This window comes from Patagioenas fasciata, chromosome 2 (assembly GCF_037038585.1).
Source record: "Patagioenas fasciata isolate bPatFas1 chromosome 2, bPatFas1.hap1, whole genome shotgun sequence".
NCBI lineage: Eukaryota > Metazoa > Chordata > Aves > Columbiformes > Columbidae > Patagioenas > Patagioenas fasciata.
In genome coordinates this window covers 102,308,594-102,332,603 of record NC_092521.1, presented here as the reverse complement: position 1 = coordinate 102,332,603, position 24,010 = coordinate 102,308,594, and positions in this window count along the sequence as shown.

The following is a 24,010-nucleotide window of genomic DNA, read 5'->3' as shown; positions in this document are numbered from 1 at the left end:
TTGCCTCTAACTATCTTGTTCCATATCAAAATGTTCTTGTTTGCTATCCAATCATCTGATTTCTGGCTAGGACCTCAATGGTTCCTCTCTGACAATTTCCCAGGCTGCAGAAAGCTGCCAAGTCATTAGCACAAATCCATGAACATTTGCTGTGAAAGGATTTTTTTGACAAGGATACGAAGATTGCAAAGGAGGTAGTGCTGCCCCAAATAAGTCAAGGAGAGCAGCACTTCTTCTGTAAATGAAATCAGGCTCTGCTGGGAACAAGGACCTTTCCCTCTGTGTTCACATTGATTGTTCAGCAGTCTGGTGCCTGAGCAGTCCTCTGGAAACTGGAGCTGAAGTAGGAGGGATTTGCTTCTGGAAGAAGAAAGATGGTAACTTAATATCCCTTCTGCAAGATGCTAAAGTAAGTGCAAGAGCTGGAAAGAGCAGTTCAGAGACAGCAGGACAGGGTACATACATACTTACATACTTGATCAACATATCGATCAGGGTGTGGTCATATGCTGAAGTTTATACAGCTCATCTGTCCATTGCATGGTGTGTGATGATAGTATACAGGTGGTCTGATACAGTGCATTTTCTATCTTCCCTTCTCCTCTTTTTCTCCTACCTGATAAATCTGTGCATGGTGAATACACATGGGTGCTTGTGTCTAATCTATGCACTATGTGCAAGGCCAGAAAAGCAAGGAGTAGATTGGTTTCTAAGTAACTGAGATGTCACCCAACTGATCAGTGCTCAAGTCTGCATCCCCAGGTGAAGGACAAAGCTTTTCATTCACCTGTATAGCACTCAGTGGCTTCTTGGAAAAAAAAAATTCTATGCAGGATAAGGATGTTCCCTTAATGATGAAGCACAAAATCAATGATTATGGATGTCTGAATATGTCCAATGTCCCTCAAATCAGACTTCTAACTGCAAAAGTGATCCTACCCATCTCCAGAAATGCAAAAATCACAGAGGAAGTAAGAGAGGAAAATATCTTACGGGATACAAATACATATGATGGATCGCTTTGCAGGCACATTGAACAATTGCATGATTCAGTACAAGTGAATGTAATTTCATGCACAAAGTGATATGGAATTAAGTGTTGTGATGTGATGTGATGTAGGGGAAAGTTAGCTGGCAAATAATTTTTTAAAAAATTGTTTCAGAGGACAGTATACTAAAATATTTATCTTTATGGATTACCATTGCAACTGTTTCTGAACAAATAAGTGTGACAGGAAAACAGCACCACCTGTTTAAAGATATGCTACCTACAGCTGGAATTCTTCATGCAAGATCATGATACTGAAATGAAGGACAGCCCAAATTGAACTTTTCACTCACCTCCAAGTAAGGGCATATCAAATATGTCTTTTGGAATCTAGTCGGAATTTTTGCCAAAGATGTTATTATAAGTAGAATTGGGCCCTAAAAAGGAATAAGGAGAATATTATGGGATTTTACAGGTTAGCCTCTGGTGAGTGATGGCAAATCCCCATAGTATAAAGACTCTACTATCAGTTGTGTACAATTTCACTGATAATCAAAGACATCCACCATGGAGAATTGTGAGGAGGTGGGAGTTATTTGCCTGCCCATTGCGAAAACATTTCTGTTGCTTCTAAAAATGAGATTAGGGAAAACATATCACTTCACCCATATTAATTCTGAGTAGAACTTTTTCACTGAGATGTCCTTATGTCTTCATGGTTAGGAACAGGAACTTGATGCTTGACATAGCACTGCAGCATTGTCTTTCAGGGATGTGGTTTTTGTCATTCTACCCAGATGTGGCCCCCTTACAAGTCTTTAGAAAGGGTCAGTCTTCACATGCTCTGCACAGTTGTTAGGCTGGCTGCTGCATTCATGGAAGGGCATGTTTGCAATGAGTGCGCACTAGCCTTTTCCAGATGTTCTTCCTGACTCCTGTGGTACCAGAAATGGGATCAGACACATCCCATCTTGCCATTTCATGGCCTCCCATGTACAAAGGAGAAAGATGCCTGAGTAGAATAGGAGGGACTAAGAACAAGGATGTTAAAGAGGAAAAAAAATGGGTAAAGGATAGGAAAGGCTAAACTGGCAGGTCTTGGTGTTGACTTTGATTGAAAGAGTAGGGGAATCTGGAATTGAGACTAAGGACAGGGAGGGTGCCTGAGACTTAACGAATTCAGGGGCAGGATCAAGGAAAGCATCCCATCCACATAACCTAAGAGACTAGAACTGGTGCATCAGAGGTGAAGTTTAGCACGGAATGAAAGGTGTGGAGAGCCTAACAGAGTTGCCCGACATTAGCTAAATCAGTAGTTTTAAGAAAAAATAGTCTGTGTTCAATGTAGCTAAATGACATCATAAAATATATAGAGCTGCATTGAGACTGTGTGGGTTTAATGTCAAACAATTATGTTATTTTTGTCTTGTTAAACTAGACTAATAGAGAAATTATGAGCTTTGTTGTGTTTGTTTGTTTTTTCTTTGTGCAACTTTGAATTTTTTTTTTTTTTCATGACAAGCATAAAAAATTCCTGATCCTCAAAGTGCAAGCATTTATGAGGACTCAGGGAAAGCAAGAGCCTGAAAAGCCTAGGAACACCTATAGTGCTTGCCTTGGAGCATGTGTTACACGCTACATGATATTAAGCATCTAGAGGACTGGTGTACCACAGTACATGCAGTGACACCCTGCAGTGTGGTCGCTTCTGATATATACGCAGCCTAGAAAACACAGAGACTCAAGGGGGAAATGATCACAGAATACAAATACTTTCTGGTAGAATAAGGAGCAATGGCCTGAAACTAAGAGAGGAAACATTTAGACTTGCTGTTAGAAAAATGTCCTTAATGGGAAAAGCAATTGGGCAGAAGAGCAGATTACAAATAGAAAAGATCAAGGAACTGCTGCTATTTTAGACAGCATTAAGTTGAGAACAGCAAAAGCCAAAATTAGCTGTGGAAGTTCACTTTAAGTGTTTCATACTTGTAAAGGGTAGGATCCCTTTATTACCATATACAGTAATTAAGGAATTTCTTTTCTCCTACTGCTTTTTCAAAGCAGTAGGTATCATACTTAATGATTGCAACCAAAGGAAAATGGATGGGGAGAAAACCACAGGAAACTGAAAAAGTGACTGAAGAGGTTCTGCAAATTCCTCACCAGAATGAAGATACAGAACATATACCCATGGTATTTCTTCGTTACCACCTCTGGAACATCCTACGGCAATGTTAAGTACCATGAACTGAACTACCTGGGAGAGCTGAGCTAGTTGTGACAAGAGGGATGTGTTCTGCAGTATCCAAATCCTGTGCAGTCTCGCTCTTCCACTAGTCTGAAGCTTTCCAACTCTGAGAACTGTCTGATCAGTCATGCTGGATACTCAGAGGAGTAGCCATATGGCAAAAAAAGACTAGATGTGTCATGGCACCAAAGAGTGTGTTCAACAACTGTGCCATTTAAGCAAGGCATACCTCGAAAAGCTTTGTAATGTTAATAGGTTTTCTCTTATTTGTATGCAGCTTATGCCTTTTGCATATGGCTTTATATTGAGTTAGATTCTCAGTCATGCACTAACATGAAATTATGACAGTAGTAATAATAAAAATACTACATAGTTACATAGTTTTGGCTTACATTATGATTTTATATCAGAGAACTAATTACATTATTTGAAACAAAGAGAGGCAAGCATAATATCCCGTGCAAGATGTTGTAGACATAAAATAATAAACTCATAATGTTGCTTTGTTTATGATTTTTAATAGCAGGCAACATCTGGAATAAGTAAATATTATCTAGTTTCATGAAACATTGGAAAAGCTACATACCAAACTCTTTTGCAACTGAAAATAATGAATGCCCGTGGAAATATTTTTGAGTTATGACAGAAATAAAATTTGTATTGTTCTTAGCTACTCATTTACACTATTATTATTAAAATATAATCCATCTTTGTATGAAGTCTGTGAATCAAAAATAAATAATCACTGACTGAAATATCACTGATGATAACTTCCTGATGCAAATGGTGGATGAGCCAACTAGAAGAGGAGCGCTGCTGGATCTCATCCTCACTAACAAGGAGGGTTTGGCTGAAGTGGTAAAGGTTGAGGGCTGCTTTGGCTGCAGCGACCATGAGATGGTGGAGTTTGGGATCTCATGTGGCAGGAACAGAATATCAAGCAGAACCATAACCCTGGACTTCAGCAGGGCAAACTTTGGCCTTTTCAAGCAATTGCTAGGGGAAATCCCATGGGAAAGGGTACTTGAAGGTAAAGGGGCCCAAGATAGTTGGTTAGTGTTCAGGAATTGCTTCTTCCAAGCTCAAGATGAGAGCATCCTGACACGTAGGAAGTGAAGGAAGGGAGCCAGGAGACCTGTGTGGTTAAACAGGGAACTGCTGAGCAAACTCAAGTGGAAGAGGAGAGTTTATAGATCATGGAAGGAGGGGCTGGCCACTTGGTAAGAATATAAGGTTGTTGTCAGAGGATGTAGGGAGGCAACTAGGAAAGCTAAGGCCTCCTTAGAATTAAACCTGGTGAGAGGGGTTAAGGACAACAGAAAGAGCTTTTTCAAATACATGGCAGATAAAACTAACGCTAGAAGCAATGCAGATGAATGAGGTGGGTGCCCTGGTGACAGAAGATACAGAGAAGGCAGAGTTACTGAATGTCTTCTTTGTCTCTGTCTACACTGCTGGAGGATATTCTGGGGAGCCCTGTACCCCTGAGGCCCCTGAGGAAGACAGGACAGTAGAGGAGTCTGCCTTGGTTGATGAGAACTGGGTTAAGGACCAATTAAGGAATCTGGACATCCATAAATCCATGGGTCCAGATGAGATGCACCCGCAGGTGCTGAGGGAGCTGGCTGAGGTCATTGCTGGACCACTCTCCATCATCTTTGCCAAGTCTTGGGAAATGGGAGAGGTGCCTGAGGAGTGGAGGAAAGCAAATGTCACTCCAGTCTTCAAAAAGGGCAAGAAGGAGGACCTGGGTAACTATAGACCGGTCAGCCTCACCTCCATCCCTGGAGGGTGTTGGAACAACTTATCCTTGATGCCGTCTCAAGGCATATCAAGGATAAGAGGGTCATTAAGGGCAGTCAACATGGCTTCACCAAAGAGAAGTCATGTTTAACCAGCCTCATAGCCTTTTATGAGGCTATAACCAGGTGGACAGATGATGACAAAGCAGTGCATGTGGTCTATCTTGATTTCAGTAAAACATTTGACACAGTTTCCCACAGTATCCTCATGGCTAAACTGAGGAAGTGTGGCCTGGATGATCAGGTAGTGAGGTGGACTGCGAACTGGCTGAAGGAAAGAAGCCAGAGAGTCGTGGTCAGTGGGGCAGAGTCCGGTTGGAGGCCTGTATCTAGTAGAGTGCCGCAAGGGTCAGTACTGGGACCAATATTATTCAATATATTCATCAGCGACTTGGATGAGGGAATAGAATGCACTGTCAGCAAGTTCGCTGATGACACCAAGCTGGGAGGAGTGCTGACACGCCAGAAGGCTGTGATGCCATCCAGCAAGACCTGGACAGGCTGGAGAGTTGGGCAGGGAAAAATGAAATATAACAAGGGCAAGTGTAGAGTCTTACATCTGGGCAGGAACAAGCCCAGGTTCCAGTATAAGTTGGGGAATGACCTGTTGGAGAGCAGTGTAGGGGAAAGGGGCTTGGGGGTCCTGGTGGACAGTAGTATGACCATGAGCCAGCACTGTGCCCTTGTGGCCAAGAAGGCCAATGGCATCCTGGGGCGTATTAGAAGGGGGGTGGTTAGCAGGTCAAGAGAGGTTCTGCTCCCTCTCTACTCTGGCCTGGTGAGACCACATCTGGAATATTGTGTCCAGTTCTGTGCCCCTCAGTTCAAGAAGGACAGGGAACTGCTGGAGAGAGTCCAGCACAGGGCAATGAAGATGATGAAGGGAGTGGAGCATCTCCCTTATGAGGAAAGGCTGAGGGAGCTGGGTCTCCTTAGCATGGAGAAGAGGAGACTGAGGGGCGACCTCAGTAACATTTACAAATATATAAAGGGTGAGTGTCATGAGGATGGAGCCAGGCTCTTCTCGGTGACAACCAATAAGACAAGGGGTAAAGGGTGCAAACTGGAACACAGGAGGTTCCTCTTAAATATGAGAAGAAACTTCTTCACAGTGAGGGTGACAGAGCACTGGAACAGCCTGCCCAAGGGGGTTGTGGAGTCTCCTTCTCTGGAGACATTCAAAATCCACCACGACACATTCCTGTGTAACCTTATCTAGGTGTTCCTGCTCTGTCAGGGGGATTGGACTAGATGATATTTTGAAGTCCCTTCCAATCCCTAACATTCTGTAATTCTGTGTAAATAAAGTGGTGACTGATTAAATGTAACAGGTGACAGTGGTGTGGTATCAGGATGCTTCAAAGCCCCAACAGAAGTTATGGTTTAAAGGGGATGTTCATAAAAATACATACCTAGATATCCTTTACAAAGTATTTGTGCTTTTAACAAGCAACTTAAGTCAATTAACACCCTTTACAAGAACAACAAGGAAAAAGTACCTATGGAAGTTAATAAGCTGCAAAGGTAGTTCTTGTGCTCAGATTTTCTCAAGACTAATGTTTCACTTCAGATGTGATGATCCAAAGTGCCTTATCTGCTTTTCCTTACATGAAATAGATGATGTTGCAGGCATTTCAACTTTGTGTCACAACAAGCACAGAAGAACTTTATTTAACCTCCATCATCCCTTGATTACCTGACATACATTCTTTGGCCTGAGCTGAACTATTTCTTTTTATGATTTAAAAATATACTTAGGGCACACATTTTAAACAAGATTTTGTTGTTGCTAAGATTGTATGTTTAACTATGCAGTCACAACTAATTGAGCAAAATCAATGAGGATTTCATCATCATCACAGAAAATAAGCTTATTCCTCTGTCATGTACTCCTGGAAGCTTAATTGATGAAAGCAGCAAAATTTATTTGTTCTTATCTAGATTGCCCATATTTTTATGGTGAGGAGTAGGGGTTTTTAAATGTCATTTAAAAGTTCTGCTACGTTACACTGTGGCTTTGTAATAAAATCTCAGTGTGGGAAAAAGGAACAGCTGTGCTATCTCAGAAGCATCTTAGTGAGCCTAGAATTGCCTCACTCAGATCTTTTTTCTTTGTCAGAAACTTTGATAATGTGGCTGAATGCAGATGGATTTTTCTTTTAGTTTTCGCAAAGCTCTTTCCTTTTATCTATGAGAAAAACTTTTCAAAATATGTATTTAATTGAGAATCTATTTTTCCATCAAAACAATTTTGTCTGTATGCTTTTGATCAACATAGCTTAGAACCACAACTCATATTTTGCTTGCTGCAGAAGGGGGCTAAGGTAGTATTTCCATTTGCAGATGCTGAACTGTGCTGGCAAAAGGAGTAAAACCTTTCTTCCAGCTTTTTCCTTCTTGCTTTTTCTTTATGTACTAGTCAAACAGGGAACTGGGAATCTGTATGCACTAGTGGTCTGTGTATACTGTGCGCAGGGAGTAAGATACTTTGGTCTGCTCCCTTGCGCAAACACGTATGTAAAAATTGGTCAATTAGCATCTTGTATTTTGATTCCTTCTTCATTAATAACCATCCTTATGCCTCAAAGGTAAGGTTTAATCAGCTTAACATGTATATATAGAAGGTGGGTGAGAGTTCTGTCTAGCCCAGTTCCTGGAAGAAGCATTAATCCTGCATAGCTCTTAGAAGAGAGTAGGTAAGAAGCAGACTTGCAAAGAAAGCAAACGGGTCCACAAAACGTGCCAAATCACAGGTCTGCAGGGCAGGTTTTGTGGTTAGATACAAGGTCACAGACTAGCTAATATCTGCCTTAACTCTTGAATGTGAAACACTGGGAATGTCCATCAGTGAGATGGGTTGAATCATATTGGCTCTGCTTAACCTACGCAGAGCAAGGAGGGGTGTCTTGTCTACTCATATGGAGAGGGTGGAAGAGTGTAACATTGTGTTCTTCAGAGTTGTGTATAGCATAAGAATTATTTAGCACAACATAAACCATAAGAAAAATAATTTTCTACCAAAACGTTCAGTGACTTCAGTATGGCAGGACTGCAACTGTATACAAGAAGGGCATGGTCCACAGTGGCTTGTGAATGATAGCTGCACATTATATCGAATAACATATTTTTTAAAATTTTCCTTAGTTCATTCACAGGGAAAATATAAGAATATGAGCAAATGTCTGCAGTATGCTGAAGCTCTAAAAAGAATAATAGTGCAATATTCAGCACTGCAAAACTATTTCCTGCCTCCTGGGACCCAGACACTGGGTAACCGCTGATTGTCAGATCTGTACAGCAACACGATGAGACTGGCAGTTTGTGGCTATGTCTCTTTGCTGAATTGCATTAAAAAGAACAAGGGTTCTTCTGGTCATGTAGAGCAATATTTTTTTTGCATGGCTTTGTAAGAATAAGCTTAACACTGAGAGAGGCTCTATGGATATGTTTATTATTACTATCATAAAAAATAGTTCAGAAATATGCAGTTTATAAAAACCTTTTTTTTGTCCACTTCTGGTATATTTTTCCATTGATTTGGAAAAAAATATCTACTCATATCAAAATAAAACTGTAGCTTACAAAAGTGTGAGATGTTTACACTTCATGGAAGAAATCTGCCTTTAACATCTTAAAGGTTTTCCTTAGTGACAGGGAGAAACTGTAATATTTGAGTCAATTAAATGCAGAAGATTTTTTCAGTCATGGGTCCTCAGAGAACACAGACTTTGCAAGAACAGCATTCTTAATTTCTTTTCTTAAATCAGTGAGAGGGCTGAGAATCTTCAAGGAAGACCTCAGCACTGTACAGACAGACATGAAGGCAGAACAATTTACCCAATATATTTGTGCTCTTCCTACTTTTTGCCATTTATTTAATGCATGTTCTTGTGATCTATACTTCCATTCGGATCCTCACTGGAAAAAGAGATGTGATGCCACCATCATAAATATTTTGTGAGATTTATTCTATGTCAAATCATCAGTTGCTTGGAACCTCTTAAGAGATGGGATTGCATGAATAGAAGGCTAGATCCCTCTCATCTTCTCTGCCTCCTTCAAGAGGCTGCAGCCCTGCAGTATTCTAGTCTATTAATGGGTCCCACTTACCCTGGATGTACAGCACACTTACTCCAGATCACGATTTCTAGACTCTTAGCCTTTGGTCAATCTGTAGTGCAGCATTTCTAGTCTTGTGGCTGACCAGACAAGCTAAATCACTTGAGTCTATCTCAGTCTTAACTATTCGTTAAGAGATGGAAGTATGGATGATTTTTCCTGTTTGTTACTTCTCCAATGCAATAGAGGACGGAGGTTATCTATTCTAACGTGCTCCATGAATCTGAAGCATGAAATAAATGGAAATACCATAATCTCCCTTTTGGAAATGAAGGAAGATTTAGACAGAATAATTACTGAAGCTGGAACTGAGTCAGGATGTCAAGGCTGAACACACTTCCTGCTGTAAATACTACCATGGATCCTTTCCTGACTGCATGTGGCCAGGACCTAATTTTTTGTATGCATTATATCAATCTGCCATCTCCTTTCAGTCTTGTCCTAAATTAAGAATGACATATTACATCCAAATCATAGACCTGCATTATCAACAGCTCATGGAACAGTCTTCAACACAATCAGTGTAAGTAATCTACCAGACAAAAGAATGTTAATAGCAAGTACAGTATAATTTATGTGGACACAAATAGTACCTATCTTTCAGAGGAAGAAAGGCACTGCTGTGCACAAAGAGTGGATCAAGAGCAAGGTCAAGTGTAAGCACTTCTGTTTAACATGCACAGCCTGAAAAGAGCAGGCGGAACTTTCAAAGACTGATGGAAATTATACCAAATAAAGTTATTATAAATAATTGCTGTTTTTTCTCTCCTAGTGGGTTTGATATGGGAGAGGCAGTTATAAATGGAAGACCTATTCATTAGAAGGCATTTGATGAAGACCTCCTAATCTCATCAAGTTAGAGTTGAAAGTTTACAACTTGTAACACTAGAAAGAAGTAGTCACTTCAGTTAGCTAAGTTTCTTCGCTAGCACATGCGCTAGCATGTGCAACACAGTTACAAGAGATTTTGCTCATGGTTCTTGCATATCATTTATATATGTCCTGAATGCAAACACAGATGAAATTTTGTGTTTGGATTTAAAGAGCATCTTCTCTTTCTGAAAGTACCAGTGCTTATTATGTACTAGGAATGAGATAGATTGTGAAAAGCAAGTATTTTCTTGATGTGTACCAGAGCTTGGGATTTGTTAGCTGCACAAAAGATTACATTTTGCCTAGATTTTTTTTCTCTCTCCTCTTTAAAACTTCATCTCAAAAGTAGAAAGATTGAAAGAAAACATTCAGAACCACCATGCTGTATCTTTATAGTATCTAACCACAAAGCTTCCACTTCTCAAAGAACCTGCTCTTTGCAACATGAGGACTTGTCCAAATCTAGCCCTCAGCAAGGGAAGAATCCTCAGGCTCTTCACCTGGTGATGGAACATGGACTTCCTGACGCACGGGAGAAAATGGCTCTTTAGTAACTTACTTTCAGAAGCCTGCTTGAGCCAGATACACTTTGTAATTGATATGATATGGAGAATCAAGTGTTGAAACTGTTCTCTGTGTTGTAGAGAGATCACCCCAAAAATGTGTTGTCTACCTTCTGAAAATGCTCATGCTTCAGAGATCAGCAATACAATGTAGTGAATAGAGGCCAGTTTCTGCCTTAGGATGCTCCATATTTTCAGCAAGGTAAGCCTGGAACAAGTTGTCACACATTATTTTCTGGACAAGATGCCAGACTAAGACTGAGGCAAAGTGTGTTTTGTCACAGAATTCCCCCACATATCGTCTTAGTGTTCATTACTGTTCAGTTCTGTTCTGCTTTTACTGCTGTAGACAACTTCCAGCTCTATCCCCAAATTCACTTGGGAAAAGTAGAGAATGAACGAAGCCAGATGTGTCACACTGATACTACCTTGTCAGCATATTTAAGTTCCCTTAACTTGTTTCTAGGTATGTACTAATTTTCACTCCCTTATCTTCACTTTCTCGAGTCAACTCTGTGTCCAATCACTTGTGTCTCGCGAGTTTTGCACAGCTTGTAAAATATCTCATCTAGTAAATTCTCTAGTACCAAGAATTTGGATTTCCCCTAAGTATATCTAGACTTTCAGTCATGCTCTGAGCAATAGTGATGGTGAAGTGGTCCTAACAGGCAGGTGAATAATAAGAGATGTAAGCACTTTGCAGCAATCATAATTATTGTAACTCTCCTGACCCCAGAAATACTGCTAGTAATACAGGGGCATTTCAGCTGATTTCTTCTTTTTGAAGTACATGCCACAGCATGCAACAAAGAAAAACTTTCCAAACCTCATAGATGGAACAGGAATGCCAGTCAAAGTACCTCAGACATATTTATAAACATACATATATATACATACATACTGAAAAAGGGTAACTGAATTAAAGTGAGCCTTCCACAAGTTCCCTTACAGGTTGGTCACACTAAAGGCCCTATTTCTCACCATCCTCAACTGTGTTCCTGCCAGAGCTCTCTGCCAAAATCCTTTCATGCTGTATCTGCTGCAAGGAAGTGAAGACATTAGCACAAAGGCTCCTTGGTGTAAGGAGGCAAGGAGCTGACCAGGATGACTGAGGAAACTGGATTTCAAATCACCCACATGAACTCCATTCACCTCATAGTTATTTTTCTCTCTTTCCATAGTTTATTCTCTGTGGTAGCACTGAGGGAAATATAAGTATTGACATTTTAGAGAGCCTAGTGGGGTTGAGACATCTGCTGAATGCTTTGTTGAAATGAAGGCTAAGGCCACAGGCCTATTCTGAACTCCATCTTCTGTGTACAACCGCACCCAAATTATTCATTGTTCAGAGAGGGCCGGAGGGTACTTTTATTCTTCCTATCAATGATGCTTTCATCTCAGCCCAGTCATCAAAGGGAAATCTTCTAATAACATCAGTTTTCTCTTCCGATAGAGGCCATGTTGCACGTAACTAGTACAAAGGGAAATGAACTGTAAGACAACATTTCTTTTTTTCCAGAAGAAATGTCTTCTGCCTTAAAGTTAAGTTACCTTTATTTTCTAAAATGTCATATAAATCTGCTAGTGGGCAGATCATTTTAATCTGTGTTGCCATACTGTGAAATTATTTTCAAGCACCTCTGTTATGGAGTGAAAACTGGCCAATCATGTCCTTACTTGTTCTAAATGGAATTTGTAGAAAGGCAAAAAAAAAAAAAAAAAATCAAGAAGCTAGGAAAAAGCAACTTTAAGCCATTTCCTCTTATCCTATCGCTTGCTACTTGGGAGAAGAGACCAACACCCTCCATGCTACAACCTCCTTTCAGGTAGTTGTAAAGAATGATAAGGTCTCCCCTCAGCCTCCTTTTCTCCAGGCTAAACAGCCCCAGTTGCCTCAGCTGCTCCTCATCAGAGTTGTGCTCCAGACCCCTCACCAGCTTCCTTGTCCTTCTTGGAACTGTCTCCAGCACCTCAATGTCTTTCTTGTCATGAGGGGCCCAAAACTGAACACAGGATTCAAGGTGGGGCCTCACCAGTGCCCAGTACAGTAGAATGATCACTTCTCTATTCCTGCTGGCCAGAGTTTCTGATACAAGCCAGGATGCTGATGGCCTTCTTGGCCACCTCGGTATACTGCTGGCTCATGTTCAGCCAGCTGTTGACCAACACCCCCAGGTCTTCTTCTGCCAGGCAGCTTTCCAGCCACTCTTCCCTGAGCCTGTAGTGCTGCCTGGGGTTGTTGTGACCCAAGTGCAGCACCCAGGACTTGCCCTTGTTATGGCTCATACAGTTGCTCTCAGCCCAATGATCCAGTCAGTCCAGATCCCTCTGTATGGCCTTCCTACCCCCCAGCAGATCAACACTCTTGCCCAGCTTAGTGTCATTTGCAGACTTACTGAGGGTGTACTTGATCCCCTCATCCAGATTGTTGACAGAGATTAAACAGAACTGGCCCCAATATTGAGCCCTGGGGAACACCACTTGTGACCAGCAAACAACTGGATTTGGCTCTGTTCACCACAAGTCCCTGGGCCCAGCCATGCAGCCAGTTTTTTACCCAGCGTCGAATATACCTGTCTAAGCCATAAACAGCCTGTTTCTCCAGGAGAACGCCGTGGGGTACAGTGTCAAAGGCTTTACTGAAGTCCAGGTAGACAACATCCACAGCCTTTCGCTCACCCACTAAGTGGGTTATCTTGTCACAGAAGGAGATCAGGTTAGTCAAGCAGGACCTGCCTTTCATAAACCCATCCTTACAGCTGTACATACAGTCTAAAAGAGAAATTCATGCAACATGTTTTAGTTCTCTTCCCTTAGCTGTCTGTTTCAATCTTGTTGTATCTTGTACTTATATAATAATTTTGGTTATATCATTATTTTCACCAACATCATGGACTATGACTCCATGCCTCTGTAGTCCAAGAATTTAGATCCTGATGACTTCAGTCTCTATGTATTTCCGACTTTATGTATTATTTCTAACCAATGCTCTAAAAATAGGTATGATCACTGACAGTTTTTTGTGAACAACCTATTTTGTCTGCTATATGAAGCACATATTCCATCTCAGTCTTAAGGCTCTTCACAACAACATTATGTACTTTAATAAACACGGTGTTTGGTTACCAATTCTTCCATATTTAAATAAGTTAGAACCCATTAACAATAGTGCAAGCTGCAGGTAACTCGTGTTTGTAGAGTGATCAGTCTGTATCCTGGTACTCTGCCTGGATGCCACAACTGATGTTCTTCATCCAGTGTTATTGAGGGCAACCCTGGTTTCAGTTTGCATTGTGGAAAGAAGCTGGCCCTTCCTAGCTCTGAAAAAGACCAATGAACCCAATTTTTTCCATTTATGGAGAATTTGTCAAGGAATGGGAAAAAACATTTGCAAATTATACAAGTAGGCAAAAAGCAGTCAAATTGTCTGTTGATTAGTGATGGGAAACAATCTCTCAGTGAGAAATAATGAGTTGAGTGGGAACAGATTTGCTGCCTATGCAATACTGGGGAAGATGCTAGAGGAAGGGCATAGAAAGAAACAAAACATTGAAAGTGATGAGCCGGCAAAATTATCTTTTCAGCTGATGCCAAGTTGACCTGAGAGTAACTGCTATTCTCAATACCAGAAAAGGGGTGTGGTAGCAGTCATGAGGCTAAGAATGTGTAAAATTACATTTCCTATATGGATAACGGATGCCAAATAGGGACAAATCTGTAAGATTCAAACTGCTGCTTGGAATGAAATCAGTAAACAAAGAGATACTGTCTATGTTTTAAGAGGAGCCAGATCTGACTGGCTAAAATGACTGAGAGAAAAGGGCTTTCAGAAGCAGGTCTGAGGCAAATAAGAAACCTTTTAGCTATGAGCCTGAGCTGATGGCTGGGGCAAACATAAAGAGATATCAGAGAAAGAGGAGATTTTAAGTAATTTCTGACTTTTGGAGGATATACTATGCAAGACACTAAGTATTTTGTTACTTACCATCTGGGAAACTTTTTCTTCATCTACTTCTGTATAGATCTCCAGACAAAAACCCCCTAATCCCAGTTGAAGCTTTCAGTCAGTGTTGTAACAGAAACTGCAAAAGGAAATCAGATCCAGTGAGTCTGATACCAGCAATCACAACTGGATATTCAAGTTTACACTTGGGCCTTGTTTGTCCTTCCATGACCTTTCCAGTAGCTCTGAAACAACACAAAATTTGTAATTAATTCATGGGTACTTTTTTCTTTCAGCTTCAAGGAGTAGTTAAAGCAGCTGTATTTATTTATTTGAAAGATCAACAGCATGGAATTTGTTAAACTAAACCCACTGAGAACACTCACAAAAATGGTGTCCTTTCAAAGTGCTGGTGTGCTTTGCTGTTGATTTTGCACCACAGATCATGGAAATATTTTATGTGATACGCTCTGGTTTTAAGAGATCAGAAGTTGGTGATCCAGCTCAAAGTTTTGGATCCACAAGCTTTTTTTCTCCTCTTACAAATAAAAATGTTGCATTGAATTTAGATACATTAAAAGGATGAGAAAGTATCTCAGAAACTAGAAATTAAAAAGCACAGGATTTTAAAATGTATATTAAAGCAATTTTAACTTGGAGTTTAACATAACTGAAGAGTTACTGTGAATGATTACTGGATGCTTCTCACTGAAGGGTCATTGTGAAAGCTCAGTAACATAATAAGCATTGTATTTTTAATTTTCTCCTTTGTTTATCCACAGTCAACAATTAATAGCTTAAATGAAGGCAGGACTGATATTTGTATCAGAATTCACCAAAGTGTACTTTTATATCCAAACTAACTTGATTTACATACTTTAGGATTTGCTTGGATACTTTTGCCTCATTTGTTGCATTTTCAGACAGACCTGTTATTGGCTAGAAGATGTAACCCTAGCAAAATCCAAAATACAACATATACATTATTTTGCTGATTTAATTGGAGAAGAAATTTCTGGTATTTTATTCTGAAAGAAAGTTTGGGTGAGGGTGGCACACAGTTGGTGTGACACTGATGGTACAGGAACTACAGTTTGGACTATAAAAGGAGGAGCAGAGATTTAGCAGTCCATAAATCCTCCAGAGCTGTAGAGAGCTGACATTTACCAAAGAGAAGACCTTGAAGGAAGGTCTGAAAGAAATGTAACAGCTGGGAGCACAATTAATTGACAAACATTGAATGCTATGAATATTAAAAATAAAATGTGTAGAAATAGAAATTTCCTTCTTGCACTTATGTAGACGATGTAATTTTTTTTTTTAGTATGCAAGTAGTATTTTGTTTACAATACCTATTGCATTCCAGTTGGAATTTATATTATAGTAATATTTTATATGACTATTTTTACTTCTTGTTGGTGTTTTTAAACTCAGTGATTTTGGTGTATAACTGAACTACATGCAGCTTCATTCTGAAGTAACCTTTTAAAACAAGGACCCTCTCAGAAAAAACAGGTTCTCCAATTTTGTTCTTTCCCAGACCAAGTTTTGTTACATCCTACTGACATGGATTGAAGATATGAAGGCACTGCTATTAGAATTATTTAAATTCATAACTATAGCCATTTCATTAATAGCTCCCTCTATTTTGTATTTGTTCTGCTCCCTCACTCTGGCAGTGTAAGAACTGACGGGGTTTATGTGGTTTAGTTTTCCTTGCTGCCTTCAGCTCTTCCCATAAAGACAACAGGATTCTTTCTGTGTTGCTGTGCTCAGGTTTTGCCAGTGATTTTCTTTTATTATTATTATTTTTTTTTCTGTTAAGCCTCTAGGTGTCTTGGACTGATTTTCAATTTGCTGAAAATTTGAAGACAGATACTAAGTTGGTTCATCACTGATGAAAACAGTTCCACAATTAAAATGGAAATGCAAAGTGTTTTGAAGGATGAGGTGAGAAAATACCTAGTGTAAAAGTAATGTAAATTTTGGATCACGTAACATTATGTGAGGCTTATTGAAAATAATTTATTTTGTTCTATATTCAACTGATTTTAGTATCACTTCCACAGATTTACTCCAGTAGAACTGATTTTATAATTTGGCTCCAAGAAGGATAGCGAAGAATCAATTATCTTCAAACTGTCTTTCATTTCCTCCCCTTACTCTAGCCCAAACTGGATACATAAACAGGATTAGGAGGGAGGGAGCACTTAACCTTGAGCATTTACAGCAGAAGTAGAATGGTAGCAAAAGTATAAATTATTATAATATGCCCTCTGGGGACATCAGGCAGAACTAGTCACAGATAGGTTCTGCACCTGTAGCAGAGATATGCAAAAATGCAAAACAATTTCCATGCCAGCTCGTTCCTAGTTAAATCAAGATTTCACAAGATCCATAAATCATAGATTCTGAAACTCTGCCACTTGTTATAAATGCAAAAGGATGCAAAAAAGAAACATGGAAAGGATGATACAGAAAGCTTATTTCAGAATGGTGTTATATTTATTTATTATCATAAATGTATGTTATAATGATATTTAAGTAACAAATGCTATTTATCCAGTACTTAATATTGAATGCAAAAATATATCTTTCCTGAAATGAAAAGCTTTTTTCATACAGAAAAACAACACCTGCCTGAGATGCCTGACTAGCAAAATCTGAATCAAAAGCAAGTTTATTCTTTGACCTTTCAAGATTTCTAAATTGAAAAGGAAATATTATTTTCAAAATGCAGGCACATTTGCTACAGGCATCTTGAAAAGTCCTTAAGTACCATATGCCAAAGCCTCACTTTTAAATTAAAAAACTTTTATAAATTTAAATATTTTTATTTAAAAAAACATAAAACAGGATTACATCATAATCTGGAGGCAGAACTGAATGATAGATGCCACACAAAGTCCCCACTCTGAAGCTTTTACTATTTTATGAAAACACTGATGCAAAAAGGCAATTAGATCAAGAAGCTGAGATCATTATAAATGTCCAGCAACTGGCTTAACTGCAAGTTTTAAACATACATTTGAAGTAAGAAAAACTGCATGCATTTAAAATGATAAATATGTCAATTTTGTCGTTCTCTTGGCCATTGATTGATTAAAAAACTCTCATTTTCCTCTTCTTAGAAGGTGTCGAGGGTTAAGATTGCGGGGTGACAATCAAACCCTGGCAGATGTATTGTTAACCTCCTCTCCCCCCCACTTCCCCCTTTTGCCCCTCCCTCTCCCCCCTTCCCACTCAGGACAGGCGATCGGGAGGGAAAGAAGGACAGAGAGAAGAGAGTTGGAAAAGTTAAAGATGTTTTACTAATGCTACTAATAAGAATAGAGAAAATAATACAAAATATACAAAACCAATCTTGTAAGTCTCAGCAACTGCAGAGCCAGCACCCGAAGTCCTGGATTAGACTCTGTAGCCAACCGGAGCTGGATTCAGTCTCTCACTAGGCCTCAGTTCGCAGGGAAGACCAGCAAGGTCCTCTCCTAATGTCAGCCATGAGGAAAAAAGGGAAAGAGGGAAAAAAGGGGACGAGATCCTCCTGATCTCCCACTTTTATATGAAGTATTCACGTGAATGGAATGTTATACACCATTGGTCAGTCTCTCGGTCATCAGTTTCTCGTTGCCCCTCTCGCGAGATGTCCATCCGTACTTATCAATAAGTTTGCATTCCATTGCTAGGTTTAACCAAAACATGTGTTGGGTTCTCCAGGAAAATGCAGCTAACATGAAGGCTTTAGATGACAGGCAAATTCACTAAAAGAGAAACTTGTTTTTAACAAAACCAGGACATTCCACCCCTTATAATATGACATTCACTGAATACTTAAACCTTATCAATACAATCTATCAATACAATCTAATTAATCACTACTACTATATATATATATATATATATACATATGTACATATATACACAGGAGTAATTAATCAGTGGACCATCCTTTGAAAAGTTCATTAAGTTCATTTTGTCACAACAGTCTCTCAGGGCAGGAAAAATGGTACAAGTGCATCTCATGACCACTGTTTGTGGGTTAAGGACACCAACTTCGAAGAAGGTGTCGGGCACCACTCGAAGAAGCTAGCTCTAGTTTCATCACCATTGTCTTGATCTGAAAGACACTTATTAAACATTGTTAGTGCGGCAATTCACATCATACAGTTCAGCATTGCATATTTTCACCTAAAATTAAATCCCCTTGAGGTACACACCGAACTTCTCCATCCTTAAGCATCACCCACCAGGTGCTGCCAGGTCCCTGGGCAAAAACAATCCCACGAATAGGTTTGCCTTTGCCTGAGGCAGGAGTAACCCAGACTGCCTTTCCTAACATATTTTTCATGTGTATTACAGGGACTTTATCTCCTTCTACAGTCCGTAGAATTTCTGATTGAGCAGGCCCGGCTCGATTGGTTGATCCCCTAGTGTTGACCAACCAAGTGGCTTTTGCTAAATGTGAATCCCAGTTTTTAAAGGTTCCACCACCAAGTGCCTTTAGTGTAGTTTTTAACAAACCATTGTGCCTTTCAATTTTCCCAGAGGCTGGTGCATGATATGGAATATGATATACCCACTCAATACCATGTTCTTTGGCCCAATTGTCTATAATACTGTTTTTGAAATGAGTACCATTGTCTCATTCAATTCTTTCTGGCGTACCGTGCCGCCAGAGGACTTGCTTCTCAAGGCCCAAGATAGTATTTCGGGCTGTAGCATGAGGTACGGCATATGTTTCCAACCATCCAGTGGTTGCTTCCACCATTGTAAGTACATAATGCTTACCTTGACGTGTTTGTGGAAGTGTAATATAATCAATCTGCCAAGCTTCTCCATACTTATACTTCAACCATCACCCCCCATACCATACAGGTTTTAACCGTTTTGCTTGCTTGATTTCGGCGCAAGTTTCACATTCATGAATAACCTGTGAAATAGTGCCCATAGTTAAATCCACCCCTCGATCACGAGCCCATTTGTATGTTGCATCTCTACCTTGATGCCCTGAAGCACCATGGGCCCACCGAGCTAGGAAAAGTTCACCTTTATGTTGCCAGTCCAAGTCCACCTCAGCTACTTTAATCTTAGCAGCTTGATCTGCTTGTTGGTTGTTTAGATGTTCCTTGGTGGCTCGACTTTTAGGCACATGAGCATCTACATGACGAACTTTCACAGGCAGGCTCTCTAGCCGAGCAGCAATGTCTTGCCACAGTGTGGCAGCCCAAATGGGTTTACCTCTGCATTGCCAGTTGCTTTTCTTCCATTGCTGTAGCCACCCCCACAAGGCATTTGCTACCATCCATGAGTCAGTATAGAGATAAAGTATTGGTAACTTCTCTCGTTCAGCAATGTCCAAAGCCAGCTGGATGGCTTTCACTTCTGCAAACTGACTGGATTCACCTTGTCCTTCAGTGGCTTCTGTAACTTGTCGTGTGGGACTCCACACAGCAGCTTTCCACCTTCGATGTTTTCCTACAAGACGACAGGATCCATCTGTGAACAGCGCATACTGCTTATCAGTCTCTGAAAGCGTATTATATGGTGGTGCTTCTTCAGCACGTTTTACTTCCTCCTCATCTGGAGACATCCCAAAGTCTTTGCTTTCTGGCCAGTCTGTAATAACTTCTAATATCCCTGGACGGTTGGGACTTCCAATCCGAGCTCGTTGCGTGATCAGTGCAATCCATTTACTCCATGTAACTTCGGTTGCATGATGTGGAGAGGGAACCGTCCCTTTGAACATCCAGCTCAGCACCGGCAGTCGAGGTGCCAGGAGGAGCTGTGCTTCAGTGCCGATCACTTCTGAAGCAGCTCGAACTCCTTCATATGCTGCTAGTATCTCCTTTTCAGTTGGAGTATAGTTGGCCTCAGATCCTTTGCATCCTCGACTCCAAAAACCTAAGGGTCAACCTCGGGTTTCTCCTGGTGCTTTCTGTCAGAGGCTCCAGATAAGTCCATTATCTCCGGCTGCGGTGTAGAGCACATTTTTAACATCTAGTCCAGTTCGGACTGGTCCAAGGGCCACCGCATGAGTTATCTCATGCTTAATTTGTTCAAAGGCTTGTCGTTGTTCAGGGCCCCACTCAAATTGGTTCTTTTTACGAGTCACTCGATAGAGAGGGCTCACAATGTGGCTGTAGTCAGGAATATGCATTCTCCAAAAACCTACAACGCCCAAGAAAGCCTGTGTCTCCTTTTTATTAGTAGGTGGAGACATTGCTGCAATTTTGTTGATCACATCCATTGGGATCTGACGACGGCCATCTTGCCATTTTATTCCTAAAAACTGGATCTCTCGTGCAGGTCCCTTGACCTTGCTTCGTTTTATGGCAAAACCAGCATCCAAAAGAATGTGAATTATTCTCTCACCTTTCTCGAAGACTTCTTTCGCTGTGTCGCCCCATACGATGATGTCATCAATATATTGCAAGTGTTCTGGAGCTTCACCTTGCTCCAGCGTGGTCTGGATCACTCCATGGCAGATGGTAGGACTGTGTTTCCACCCCTGGGGCAAGCGATTCCATGTATACTGGATGCCCCTCCAGGTGAAAGCAAACTGCGGCCTGCACTCTGCTGCTACAGGAATAGAGAAAAATGCATTAGCAATGTCAATTGTAGCATACCACTTGGCTGCCTTTGACTCCAGTTCAAATTGCAGTTCTAGCATGTCAGGCACAGCAGCACTCAGTGGTGGTGTAACTTCATTCAGGCCACGATAGTCTACAGTTAGTCTCCACTCGTCACTAGACTTACGCACTGGCCAGATTGGGCTGTTAAAAGGTGAGCGAGTCTTACTGATCACACCCTGGCTTTCCAATTGACGGATCAGCTTCTGGATAGGAATCAAAGAGTCTCGATTGGTGCGATATTGCCGGCGATGCACTGTCGTGGTAGCAATTGGCACCTGCTGATCGTCAACCATCAGCAGTCCTACAACAGAAGGGTCATCTGAAAGACCAGGCAAATCAGACAGCTGTTCAATTTTCTCAGTGTCCACAGCCGCTATACCAAATGCCCACCTACACCCTTTTGGGTCCTTAAAATACCCTCTCCTGAGGTAGTCTATACCAAGGATGCATGGAGCATCTGGACCAGTCACAATGGGATGCTTTTGCCAGTTTTTTCCAGTTAGGCTCATTTCAGCCTCTACAACAGTCAGTTCCTGGGATCCCCCAGTCACTCCAACAATACTCATGGATTGCGTTCCTTTATAATTAGAAGGAATTATTGTGCACTGAGCACCAGTGTCCACTAAAGCTTTGTACTCCTGGGGTTGTGTTGTACCAGGCCATAGTATTTGTACAGTCCAATAAACTCTGTTATCCCTTTCCTCCACCTGGTTGGAGGCAGGGCACCTCTAATTCCTGTTTTGCACAGTCTCTGGGTGTGAATTAGAGGTTCCTTCAAGAGCATCAGAATCTCTTCTGCTCCTTTTGCAAACTGGAGCAGCCACCTTCCTAGGAGTTTTTCCTTTTATCTCACGTACTCATTCTTGAAGTTCTGAGGTAGGCCTTCCATGCCACTTATTCATGTTTTCTCCCTGCTCATGTAGGAAGAACCACAGTGAACCTCTTTTTGTGGGCTGTCTCTGCCCTCTCTCTCGAGATTGGAAACGCCTTCTCCTAACAGCTGAAACATAGGTTTGTGCAGGTCGTGAACGGTACGAGTCTTCTCTGAGCTCTTTGATTTCTTGCAACAGCTTTTCAAACCGGTCATCAGATTTTTCACACAGTTTCTCCACAGCGGAGACACAAGCCCGTAGAGAACCAGCAAGGCTGTCCTCAAAGTACCGGAGCTGCTCAATCACTTCATTAATTTCTTGTATACCTCTAGCCGACCAGACCATCCCTGCCAATGACTTAGCATATGCAGGTGGTGCACTTTGTACAAATCTGCGCCACATAGATTTTGTACAATTGATTCTATCTGGGTCTGTCCCCTCTTGGCTGTTTGGTCCTAGATAGATGATCTCTCACACAGCTAATTCTCTCAGGAACTGGATACCTCTCTCCATAGTATTCCATTTCCCTAACTTGGATATACAATCTTCCTTGTAGGGAAATCTGACTTTCCTAGCTGCCAGGAGTCGGGTCCAGAGAGTAGCGGCATTAGACTCTCTTGAAATTGCCCTATCAATGGTGGAATCTTTTGACAGAGATCCCAGCTGCCTGGCTTCACCACCTTCTAATTCAATTGTTTCTGCCCCACTGTCCCAGCATCGCAGCAGCCAGGTTAAAATATTCTCGCCTTCACGACGACTGAAGTCTTTTCGCAGATCTCTCAGCTCACCTGGAGAAAAGGACCGAGTGGTGGTCACTTCATCTCCTCCCTGTCCTGATGATGCCTCTTGGGTTGATGTTGGCCCTGTGCCATCATCTGCTGCACGGGTAGTCTTTCTAGTGACTTTCTTACAACCAGCAACTGATGCTGATATGGGTTCACCATCATTTGATTCATTTTCAGAGTCTGAATGACTGTCACAGTGATTGCTGTGGTTACAGCAGCAACAGTGCCCAGTGTGTGAGGACGGGGGGGGCTGCCTTGTTAGCCTTTGAGGCTGGAGAAGTAACGTTATCTGCAGCGACCTTGGCAGAGGAGCTCTGCGGAGGAGCTGTAGCTTCAGCCTGTGAAGCCGCGGTTGGGGGGGCAGTGGCTGCAGCAGCAGCTTTGGCTGTTTTGCCTTTTCTCGAGCGGCTAGGAGTGCTTTTTGCTAAAGCTTCTGAAGACGCACCACAAATCTCAGGACTAAGAAGAGACGCAAACCTCCTATTAAACCTCATTTCTCTTAACAGTAGCACAAACTGACACACATTCAGCAAACCAGATAACACCATCACAGTTCTATCAAAGCTCCAAGGATATTCAAGGTTTTCTAAAACATTTGCAAACTGTCCTAGCGAAAACACAAAAGTATTGTTAGTCAGCCTTTCTAAAGATTCGCTTGACCAATTAGCAAATATAGAGCCATTCTGCTCTTTAATCTCTCCTGGAGGTTTTTCAAGGTAAAGCAGAAGCGAGTAGAAATTCATTAACGGCTGCAGTATAATGAAATAAACCAGTGCCATACCACACAGTATCATCATGACCACTAAAAGAGAAACTTGTTTTTAACAAAACCAGGACAGAACGCTTTCTGGTTCAAAGCCTCTCTGCACACAGGTAATAGTGAAGTTTTTATCTTCAAAAACCTTAAACTAGTCATAAGTAAAATACTAATTTACAGAATACACCAGTTACCAGTAAGAAACCAAGACTCCGAAAGCATTTATGGTTCCTAATGATTAGCCCATGCTGAGGCATTTACAAGTCTGAAAAATAAACCTTTTATTATACGTACTAGGTCATGTATTTGTTTATACATATGGAATTTACAAACACATACACACAATTGACTAAAATTAGAGATGTTAGACCAAATAATATGGTAATAGCCAGAAATACAAACAAATAACCAGAACCAAAGTTCTGCAG